General features: G+C 47.2%; 1 protein-coding gene across 3 annotated transcripts in view; it reads left to right on the plus strand.

Moving 5' to 3' along the window:
- Positions 1-12453, plus strand: part of LOC102930345 (vascular endothelial growth factor receptor kdr-like) — a 187886-nt gene that overhangs the window by 67778 nt on the left and 107655 nt on the right. The gene's annotated exons all lie outside the window — the stretch shown is intronic.

A 12453-nucleotide genomic window follows, 5' to 3' on the forward strand; every position in this document is an offset into this window, starting at 1 on the left:
CATTTAGAAGAACATCACTTACCTCAAAGTAAAGGAATGAAGCTTCCTGTTACTGCCACACAGACGGGGCACACTGAGTTCAGAAGGATCAGCTCTGGGTAGTGTGCAGCATGGATGTTTGTGAGGCTGAGCCAGGTAGGGTGAGAAAACTGTCAGACAAACCCCAGAGGCTGGAGGTTCTGCTGAGATTACAAAGCCATTACCACCAAAGAGGAAGGGGAATGGGATTTTTCCCCTCATTCCTGGCTTGCTGCTTGATACCAAAATGAGAACATGATTGTCTCGGAAGTCCTGCTTATTGGCTATTATTTCCTGTGCTTGCGTCTGTTTTTACAGCCTCCCTGGTGGAGTTTCACATCACTGTGAAAATCGGGCATTTAGCAGCCCTCTCACCTCCCATTGCAACTGAGCCTTGACCTTTGCACATCAGTCAGATTGTACAGGACCCGGTGGCTGTGGGATCAAGCTTAGTGCCCGGTCTCTCAAAGTGGCATCGACTGTCAGCTGGATGGGGTGGCTTGGAAACTTGATTCTGGACGATTGCTTGACGCCTTTTGTGCTTCGAGCTGCAGCTGCAAATTAGCAGGCGTTTTCTTTTGTTGTTATTAGTCCTGTCACATGCCACAACTTCTGCTGGAACTAAAAGTTAGCGAAGGGTTAGAATGTAACTATTCTGTGCTTTGTGACATCCCTATGACAGTAATAATATTGGGTCTTTCATCCTGACAGGGTCTCTAAGCACTTTGCCTCTAGGTTGTGTAACATTTGTAAAGGGGCAGCTTCTGGCATGGAATATAGCAACTGTTTCAACATGATTCAGCAGCACTGCAGATGCAGACAAGCACTGAGATGCAGAGAGGTCAGGGAAGGTACCCAAGGTCACACTATCAGAGCCTAGAATAGAATCCAGGAGCCCCATCCTTTATTCCACTAAGTCATGCTGCCCCCAATGAGAAATTTATATGTTTATCCCAAACTTAAGGACACCCTTTGAAATCAGCCTGAATATAGTCTGTTGCCCATCTGTTTGGGAACGTTCATTCAAACTCTAAATTGCCGTTTGAGTCTTGTCCACACACACAAAATCACACTGCTTTTAACTAGGCTAATACAGTGGTTAAAGCAGTAAAACCCACCTAGTGTGGATTCAGTATAAAGATCCTTATACTAGTATAGCTTATTCAAATAAATGCTATTCTAGGATAACTGTGTGCAGAGTACTGATTTAATTATTTTGTGGGGGGGAAGGGGAAATCACACCCCTACCTGAAATAGTTAAATCAGGACAAAAGCTGTGCGTAGATCAGAGCTTAGACACAACAGGGATGGGTGCCATGTAGAGAACTAAGTAGAACAGTCTAGTCTAGGATAGAATCTCTTCGTGGCTCTTTGTTCTTTGCGACCATTCAGGGGCATGGTTCCTCGTTCCCAGCCAATGGGAGCTGCGGGGGGCGGTGCCTGGAGGCGCGGCCAGGGCAACACACAGACCCCTGTGCCCCCTCTCCCCCCAGGTCCCGGCCACTTCCCGGGGCAGAGTGGTGCGGGGGCAGGGCAGGCAGGCAGCCAGAGCCCGCCCCCCAAATCCCTCCTGCAGCACCCCACACCCCTCCTGCACCCCAACCCCCTGCCCTGAGCCCCCTGCTGCACCCCTCCTGCACCCCAACCCCCTGCCCTGAGCCCCCTGCTGCACCCCTCCTGCACCCCAACCCCCTGCCCTGAGCCCCCTGCTGCACCCCTCCTGCACCCCAACCCCCTGCCCTGAGCCCCCTGCTGCACCCCTCCTGCATCCCTACCCCCTTCCCTGAGTCCCTTGCTGCCCCCTGACCCCCTGCCGCACCCTGCGCCCCCTGGGGGCGGCGGGGGCGGGGATCAGTGTTGCAGCCCTCAGGCCAGTGTACTAGTCCTCATGTGGCCCTCATGGTCATTTGAGTTTGAGACCCCTGTTTTAGACCATGACAGCTCTACATGTGACTACACCAGTCTTCTTGTGGGAACTAGGGCAACTGTGCTGAACAGCAGCTTTCATTATTTTCCTATTAAAAAAAGTTTCAGGCATCCAATCAGGGACCAAAATCAATATCATGTGTCTAGGAAACCAGTGACTCATTGTGAGCAGCAACTCACTGCCGCAAACCCATTTGCAAACAACCCACTGACAGAAAATTGTTCATTCCAACTACTCAGTAAATTCATATGAATAATTAAGACACTCACAGGGAAAGGGAACTTGGGAGCAGGACAGAGAGGAAAAGCACAGCTAATATAATTCACAGAACGTCATTTGGATAACCCATGAGCCACAATGAGCCCAGCAAGGCTTCCAGGTATCAGCACAAGCTTTGTAGGGCTGGCAGGTAGAACAATCAGCCTTTGATTTTTTAAACTGATCAAAAAGGATGGGGAAGCGATGGAGAGAATCTGTATGTGGCCTTGTCATGCCATTTTTACCATCTCCTTTTTCTGTCTGCACTCCCACTTTAGCACATGTGCCTCTGGTTCTCTTCCAGATCATTTCACGAGGCACCAGCTGAGTTCTAAGTGGCTTCCTTCTCTCAAACTCGGTCAGGTATTTTAGAAAGCCCAGCATCCCAGCTATCCAGCTTGCCTCGAGGCTCCAGCCTCACCTGACCCTTCACACCACCACCACCCTGGCCTCACACGGAACAGCTCAGTCCTTTTTGCAAAAAACCTCCTAGAGAACATCTAAAGTTTCCCTTTTCCTCTCCTTCCCCCTGAGCCAGCTAGAAGGGAAACACCCAGCCAGGACTGCCGACTGCCAAAGCACACATCTCACTGCTGCTGCTGCTGATGAGCTGGAACAGCAAGAAATGCCCAGTCAGTCACAAGAGCAATTCCCCACTGAGGCAAACCGTGGGAGGAGGGGGTGGGTATAAACACTGGACCAAGCAACAGATCAAATCCACCCTTGTCTCTTCTTTATATGCCAAATGTAACATGCTTTCAGTTCTGGTACAGGAAACCCCCTCCCTCAATTCTTCCTCACTGAAAGATGGCTGGAGAGGATGGGAGGGCATGAAAGCACCGCTCACATTAGCTCATCTTTGGTTCTGACATTCTTTGAAGCTGATTTCTGCCTCCCTAATTCTCTTGACAGCTTGCAGCGATAATCTGAATGTGAGATGCAGACACACAGGGCGAGGGTGACAGAACTGACTTTGGCTTGCTTTGCAGTGGAGACTACCAATGAGAACAGCGGCTGGAGGCTGGCGGGTTGGGTTTCTTTGGTTTTGTTGTTTTTGTGGAGACAGCTGCACTTTTCTGCCAGACACTCAGCCAGCCGAGGTAGGCTAGTGCTCCCTGTTCACTCAGCGCTGAGCCAAGCGGATAAGTAGCTGGTTCTCACACAGTGACGGAAGGGTTTGGCAGGCATGTTCTAGTGAGAATTAGACTTGCGCAGGATGGGAATGTAGCTTAGATTTTGCTGCAGGCCGCCAATATGATCTTTCTGGGCATGGGATCATTACTGTCCTGATCCAGGAAGGAGGAGAGCACCTTCATTTCTGAACAGTCTCTCAGATCCTAAGAGGCACTCTCAGGTTGAGTTAGTGTGTAAGCTAGGACAAGACAGCACAGCATGAGTTACGGCCACTAAGTCAGTGACTGCAGTTGACTGAACTGCAGGAGGACGTGATCCTGTCCTCCTCAGTGATAACGAATATCTCCCTCCCCTCCCCTCCATCTCCTTATCTAGCTGTGCCATAATTAGCAATTACTCAGGCTGCTGTCAATTTGGGAGACAAATTCTAGCTGATGATGTTCCAGGCCAAGTGGTACTGTAAAAACACCCTTCTATATTAGAGGGAGCTTTCACACGTTTCATAAGAACTACAAATTTAAGGGTCAGTCTACACTACAAAATATGTCGACCTGAGTTACGTTGACATACAGTCACCAAGGTAATTAAATCACTTTTGCATGTCCACACTACACTCCTTGTGTTTACTGTGCCCGTCCTTGCACCAATTTAACTGTCAGTGTGAGGCATTGTGGGTCAGCTTCTGAAAGACAGCAACAATCGATGTAAGCAACACAGTGTCGACATGGACACTGTGTCAAGCTAACTACATTGACCTACCTCAGAGGTGGTGTTATCCCCTTGCCTTAAATATGATACAGATATCACAAAACAAACTGTTCTCATGGTACATGCAACCAGACCAGAAAAAAAATACTGAAAATCTTACAAGAAACCCTTTGTGTGCCCCTCTGAGGAAGTTCTGAAACCACAGGGCCTTCAGTTCTTGACTCCTGGGGACTGTGTGAGTTACTGCTTCACAAGGGACCTGATTCTGCCAGACGCTGAGCTCTTGCTGTGTGATGCTGCCTGCTTTCAAGTCCCACTGGGTTCAGCAGCTTGCCAGGAATGGACTCTGAGCCTTCTGGGGAAAAAGGGTTTCAAATTCTGGTTTAGGTATCCAGTGAAAATAAGTTTACTATAGCCTAGTCCACAGAAGACATTAACCCAGGCTGCAGATGCCACCCAACTAGAGACAAGGTGAGTGAGGAGGTAATATTTTGTATTGGAAGGGACAAGATTTCGAGTTTCACAGAGCTCTTCCTCAGGTCTGGGAAAGGTAACCAGAGTGCCCAAGCTAAACAGAAGGTGGGACAGATTGTTAAACATGAGGAGTTGACACATGTTGTTGGAAGCCACTTCAACTGAAGTGGGCAATTAACACCTCTGCAGTCATAGGATAAAAGAGGGTAGGAGGCTGCAGAGTGTGTTACATGTTGTTGCAATGAGCCATAAAACGCAAAGAGAACCTACTTCAATCTGGAAAAAAAAATCCCACTGACCACATACCCTTAGCTGTCACCTACCATCCCACACTGGCATCCACATGCGACATCAAACAATTACAACCCACACTTGATGGGGACCACCTCCTGAAAAATCTTTCCTGAACCCCCTCTTCTGGCCTTCAGTGCCCAGCCTCACCAAGCTCATCATCAGAAGCAAGCTCCCCACAGACCAGGACACACCAACTCAAAGTGGCACCAGACCCTGCCAGAACAGATGCAAAACTTTCAGACATGTCTCCACTGCTATGATGATCAACACCCCCTGCAACATACCTTCAAGATCCATGGGTCCTACACATGCCTATTATAACATATGGTGCACCTCAACAGTGCGTCAAATGCCCCGACATCAACAATGTGGATGAAACCAGACAATCACCACACTCTCAAATTTCACACAGAAATAAGATAAACACACCCTCTCACCCACGAGTGAGCACTTTCCCCAAAGCGATCACTCCATATCTCATCTCTCAGTCCTTGAAGGAAGCCAGCAGAACACCTTCAAAAGACAGGCCTGGGAACTTAAACTGATAACTCTGCTGGACACTAAAAGCCATGGACTTAATAGAGACACTAGTTTTATTGATCATTACAACAATTTGTAACACATCCTGCTGCCTACTACCCACTTCATTTTAAGTCCTCTCCTACAACATGTGAGCCTCTTATGCTTAACAGTCTGTCCCATCTTGTATTTACCTTGAGCTCCTGGGTTACCTTCCCCAGACGTGAGGAAGAGCACCATGAAGCTCAAAATCTTGTCCCTTCCACCAACAGAAGTTGGTCCCATAACAGATATTCCCTCACCCACCTTGTCTCTCATATCCTGGGACCAAAACAGCTACAACAACACTGAACCAGACAATAGAACAGATGTAATCAATGGCCAGAAGAGCCCCACATCTGGGCCGTGGCCTTGCTGTGTTCGCACTGTGCGTGCTGTCAGAGTAAAGGCTTGAACTGGGATGGGAACATTTTGGTCCCTGGCTTGGCAGTTGCTATTCTACAGCTGAGTCAAAAGGGACCCTCCCTAAGATCATCTCAAATAACAATTAATCTTTTACTGGACGTAATAAAAGTTTAAACATTAGGGGCTTTTCTGTCTTAAGTTAAACAAGGGTCTAGTAGGCACTTGATCTTTGAATTTTTTTTGTCTGCAACATACTTGACGCCTATGCCTGGCTCTGTGACTGCAGCTAGACACCAGGCCCTCTTCCCCTGAGCTATCCTGCCCGTTACACAAATAGAAGAGCTGGGGAAGCAGTATGTTCCTGCTTGGAGCTTGAGCTGCGTTGGGTAAACAGTAACACCCTGCCCTGACGGCAGCTTCCTGCAAACTTCCACTGACCTGTAGAGCTAGACAGCCAGTCTGCGGGACCCAAGAGAAGGGGCCTTTCCCTCGCCTTGGGGCTACAGCAACAGCTGATAAGTCACTAACATTCTTCAGCTCTTGTCTTTCTGCATGCGTAACGAGTTTTACAGCCCACAGTAAATTCTTTTTGTTTTAAGATCCTTGTCACGGGGCGACGACTCACCGATGCGGCGCCTCCTGTCAGTCATTCTGGGAATTAGCTCTTCTGGCCAGGAGCGCCCTCTGCAGGCCGGTGTCTCGCCTGCCACTGGCCCACGTGTCCCTCCCAGACCCCGGTGACCTCCTTGTCAGGGTTCCGCCCCAGCAGTAACCCGCAACCCAGGGGATCCCCCAACCCTCTACCCGCACCTTGCCTCATTGGCCACTGCCAGTCTCTATCTAGCCCCCGCTCCCTGGGGCAGACTGCAGTCTATGAACCACTCATCATCGGCAAGGGGGGTTGGACCAGCTGCCTTTGCTTATCTCTGGGCTGCCCCTCTGCAGCCCCAGGACCCTTTCATAGGCCTTTCACTAGGCCTGCAGCCTGGGGGTTTGCTCAACTGGAGCTCCTCAGCTCCCTCTGCCCTTCCCCAGCCCTGCTCCACCCTAGGTACCCTTCTTTGTTTCCTAGGCAGCCAGGTCCTTCTCTCTCTAGGAAGCTAGAGAGAGTGTGTGTGTTCACTTCTGGCCCACAGCCCTCTTATAAGGGCCTGCTGGATCCTGATTAAGCTGGCCACAGCTGTGGCTGCTTTCCCAATCAGCCTGCTTTTCCCATTCACAGCCCTCTCCCGGGCTGCTTTACCCCTGCAGGGCAGGAGCGGGGTAGTCACCCTGCTACAATCCTATAGGATGGAAGGGTGTTTTTGTAAGATAGAATCCAGGGAGCAAATCACCTTCCTAACTCAGGAGCCATGCCTGGCTGCAGGGGAAAATGTCACCCCTTTGACATGAAAGACGGCACATTTATTCTCCAATATTTTTTCTGTATCAGCTCAGTCTTGGAAGGTGCTGAGTTCATTCCACTCCCATCGATTTCTGTCCTGCAGCTGCTCACAAGATGTGGGTGGATGAGGAAGTGTGTGCATCTCTGTTACTGTTCTGTGAAGATACCCACAGTGCACATGCCCCAGATCCTCAGATGGTGTCAGTGGAGCTACACTGATTTATACCAGCTGGCTCATAGGCTTGGAATATAGATCCTCTCTGAGGACGGAGTGAAGGCAAATAGCCACTCATCCTTTACTTAAGGAAGGGCATGTCTACATTCAACTTGTTTGTTTTTTACTTGGAGTTCATTGATTGCCAGTTAACTGAGGCCTTGTCTACACTGTGCCACTTTACAGAGCTGCAACTTCCTCGCTCAGGGGTGTGACACCCCCCCCCCGCCGAGCACTGCAAGTTTCAGCGCTGTAACATGGCAGCGTAGACGGTGCACCAGCTCTCTCCCAGCGCTGTGCCACGACTACACGGCCATGTGAAACGGCTGCTGCGGCAGTGCTCTAACATTGCTAGTGAAGACGTACCCTTAGGTAGTTAACATGTTTGTAAAGGCAGTGTCCACACCAGTCTTTACAAACATGTTAACCACCTTAGGGTAATTGGCAATCAGTTAGCTCTGGGTAAAAGAGTCCAATGTAGACAAAGCTAAACTCTCCCAGCTTAGTTTATCTGTAAAGTGAAGCGTCCAGCTTCCAGCTCTATGCCAGGTGGGGGGGTGTCTCCCCTCCAGTCTGCTTGCCGCAGGGTTGCGTTTCTTCATAGAGCTTTTCCCCAGAGGAGCAGTAGTAAAGGCTCAGAACCATAGGCGCTGACTCCATGGGTGCTCTGGGGCTGGAGCACCCGCGGGGAAAAAATGGTTCTCCATTTTCCCCCCCTATCAGCTCCCCACCTCGCCTCCCCCCCACACCTCCCGCCCACCGCGATCAGCTGTTTCACGGCATGCAGGAGGCACTGGCAGGGAGGAGAGAGGGTGCGGTGCGCTCAGGAGAGCGGGTGGAATGGGGCGGGAAGAGGCAGGGCAGGGGTGGAACGGGGGCAGGAAGAGTAAGGGTAGGGCCTTAGGGAAGGGGTGGAGTGGGGGCGGGGCCTGGGACAGAGCCAGTGGTCAGGCACCTCCCAGCATATCGGAAAGTCGGTGCCTGTGCTCAGAACTCAGCACAGGAGAAGACAAATGGGAACCAAACAGAATGAAGATTTGCTCTGTTGCTAACCATGCAGTTATTCTTCAGGTCTTTATGATCTGATTTCCCACCCCCATACACTAAAGAGAGATTTTCATAGATGTACACTGAGGACCTTTCATGCACAAAGCATTGTCTCCCTAGCCTCACTCATCCTACCTTCTGCTATCAGTTCCTGAATTTATGGCTGTAATGCCTTTCCTCCTCACTCCCAGCTGCACTTTCCACTGAAAGCCAGACTTAAATCATGACCCTGTGTTTATGGTCTCTTGCCATAAATCTTATGCCATAAATTCAGTATTCGGGGCCAGATCCTGCCAACATAATCCATACTAGCATCTTCGACCCAGGAGCAGTCCACTGACTTCAGCATGAGTAAAGATTCCAGGATTGGGCCTTATGACTGTACTGCAGCGTGAGAGGAGCAGAGCTGTGATGAAGAGTGGCTCCTGCTTAGACTTCATAAATTGAATGAAGCACTGTGATAGGAATTCCAGTAATCTGCCTAATGCACAGGGCAGTAATTCTCCAGAAAAACTCTATGTCCCATGTGAAAAACAATCACCCATAAAAAAATCAACACCCTGATTTTTTCCCCATTTCTAAATATAGTAAGAATAATGGTCCTGATTAAGTGCACACTGGGATTAACAGCCTATCCCATCTCAGGTCATCAACTCCTCTCCCAGCCAAGTCACTAATAACCCAAAAAGCGCCTTTGCCAACTTATCTATTACTCAACTCCATAGACATTTTTAAACACCATCCAGATTTCAGATTGTCATTGCAGAGAATGGATTAATATAATTTGGCTTCCAGGTGAGGCTGCAGCTCATGCTCTGGGATAGTTTAATCCTAGCCACTGGCTAGACATGTACATAAAATGGCAATTCAGGTCAGGCTGCCATTAAAAAGCAATTAGAAATCAGATGTAGTTTTACTGTTGGTGCAAATATATATGAACTCATTGACTTTTGTTTTGACCATAACTAAATACAAGGACAGGTCATGCCTACAGGTGGAAAAGACTTTCACAACTTGCTCAGGGTGTCCCTGCTTTTAAAGCAGGATGCTCGCTGGTACTGATTAGCCAGAGAGTGACATTGCAGAGGTACAAAGTAGGATGAAAACTCACTGCAGATATTAAGCATGGACACATGCCCCATAACATGACTAAATATGTGAATGTAGCAGATCCACTTTGAAAACAGCACTGGACAAAATGGGACATGTGCCTTTAAAATTCATTGCTACAACCTATTGCTGTGCCATTCCATGGGAGATGACACTCCCATCAATGTGAATACTAGAGTTAGGCCCTAGCCACGGAGTTCTGATCTGGCTTCAAATTTCCCCAATTTCTGCTAATGGTTTGGTTCAACCCAGTGTAGCGATAAGGGCCAGACAGAAAATTCAGACGTGTGCCTAAAACTTCCTTTATCCAGGATTTTGGTTCTAATTAACATCCCGTCCATAATATTTCCTTCGGCCCTCCCCTGCTCCAAAGCATGTATTTCCTTATAGGCCAACACAAAGGAGGGAGCAATCAGTTCCATCATTGCCAGAGAACGGAAGCTGAAATGAAAGGACATCGTTTGAAATGAGAGATGTCATTCTGGCTTGAATTCTTTGCCTCCTATTTTGATCCCTCACATTAAATTCACTGTTGCTCAGGAAGTGTACAGACAGGGCTTTGAAGAGCTTGTGATCAGCTCTTTGTAGTAGCTCCCTGGACATTAATCCTGTGTTATTGGTCTTTGCACAGTGACCCAAAGTGCCTTTTGTAAAGCATTGTCCATATACATTTGACCTTTTCGGGTACACACAAAAGTAGCCACATCGGCGCATTCTCTGGTTCTGCGTCTAGGTAACCAATTTGGATAGTACTCCTGAATCACTAGGCTTGCTACTGCTAGTCCAGCAAGTAAAAAACTTGAACTAAGTAAGCTACCAAAAAAAACCCCAAAATCCACTTTCCTATATAACGCTCCTCTCTCTCACGCACACACACACTTGTATTTTTAAGAGCTGAATTTTCTCTGATAGATGGCTGCAGAGGAGAGCTGGTTATTATTTGAAGATTAGTTCCATAGATCAGTGGTAGCATTTGTGTTTTTCAGTGACATTCTTTAAGCAAAGAGCAATCACTTGAGCCAAGGAGTGAACAGTGATATTCTCAAATGAATTCGCAGTCATGGGGTAGAAAACCCAACCCAGGTGAGAAAATACAAGACAGTTCTGTGTTTTCTTTTGTCACCTGTATCGTGTTTTTGGAAGGAAAGGGCAATCCAAATCTCATTCCCTGTATACTCTGACGGTCATTAATGACCACCACCAAGCACCAGCAGAACTGAGCTTCTGGTTCTGATAAATATGACTAATATGCTGACCAGATTCACAGCAGTGAAATGATAGACATTCAGGGAATGTCTACACCAGAATAAAAGACCCACAGCATGGCCGCAGCTGGCTCAGGTCCACATCGGGGAACTGTCCAGCAAAACACCTCCTGAAAAAATACTACAACCTCAGCACTGAATGTGGCAGGTGGATACAAAGTCAAATAACAACCACAGCAAGGACTCTACTATCTCTTTCCTGTTCTTTGGAAAACCTCTTTCTGCTGGAGGGTGGGAAGAGGCACCAAACTTTTATAAATAATGTTGCCATCTTGATTTGGTAATTATGCCCAAGACTATTTAATGTATTGGCACAGGACCGTGGGGCACTGGGACAAATTGTAGACAAATAGCATTTGTATTTCTGCAAACTAATTAGTGGTCTCTTTTACCTCTCCATAAAAGCATTTCATGTCCTTTGTGCATAAGGAGAAGAAAACAGAACCCTAAGATATAAAGGTAAACAAATTCCATGGTTCAGGACAGAAACCAATCACCTGAGTGGCTCAGGAAGGAATATTTTCCCTTTGTATAGTTCATCGGCCAACTGGCCAGGTGCACTATGGGTATTTTTATTGTCATCAGGTATTTGGCCACTGCTAAAGGCAGGACACCAGACTAAAGTGACCTGTGAGATAGTCCTTACAGATAATATTCATCCCAAACATAGCCCCATTTTAGGGTAGTTAAGCATTCATTTGAAGACAGATCCTAATTTCCTCTGGGCAAATTCATTATCCATAAATGTTCACAGAATGCTATGGCAGAATAACTTTCAAGCTGTGGGTTGTTCAAACCCTTCACTTGAGTTATTCACTATTCATTGTACATGGTAGTTATTATTTTGTGCGAAAGTAGCACTTAGAGGTGCCAACCAAGGATAGGGCCTCATGTTGCTATGCAATGTACATACACATAACAAAAAGTCCTCTGCCCCAAACAGCTTACAATTCATGTAAAGTGCGGTTGGCAAATAAGTCAGATGATTTAGTTTCTCCTACCTGATTGGTTCCTGAAACTTTTTAACAGGACAATAATAGACAGTGGATGAGCAATATCCTAATTTCAATACAAATTTTTGGATGAATCACCATTTGTAATAAAATTCAGGAAATTTTAGGGATTCACAAACATTTTTATGACTCCCTGATGCTTATCTGAATACTCACAAATAATGAATAGTAAATCCCCATGAACCACAGCACACCAAACTCAGCAATTTTATTTGCTAAAACAATCACAAATTTCATTTTTATTTTTACTATTCAGTCAGCTCCAGTCTGATACATTATAGCAAACATAAAGGAAGCCCTACAGATCTGCGAGGTCAACTAACTTATCCCCTTCCCAGTGCAAAACAGATTCTTCTAGTCTGGTTTTAGATGTCTCTGGCATCAGGGCTTCCACCACTTCCCTATGGGGAGTATTCCACAGTCTTCCAGAGCTGTAGCTGATAGGGCTTTTCCATTCACAAAGTAAATTTGAAAAGCAGTGTGATACAAATAAATGGTTAGGTCAATACAGGAGTGCAATCCTCAGCAAAGCTTTCTGTTTACGATGATAATAATATAAACAGCTTTGAACTTTGGACTAGAATAACACCTTCCATCCAAGGATCTCAAAGCACTTTTTAAACATTAAGTGTCTCAGTATTCCTGTGAGTTAGGTCAGTATTTTTGCCCTCATTTTGCAGATC

This window comes from Chelonia mydas, chromosome 9, assembly GCF_015237465.2.
Source record: "Chelonia mydas isolate rCheMyd1 chromosome 9, rCheMyd1.pri.v2, whole genome shotgun sequence".
NCBI lineage: Eukaryota > Metazoa > Chordata > Testudines > Cheloniidae > Chelonia > Chelonia mydas.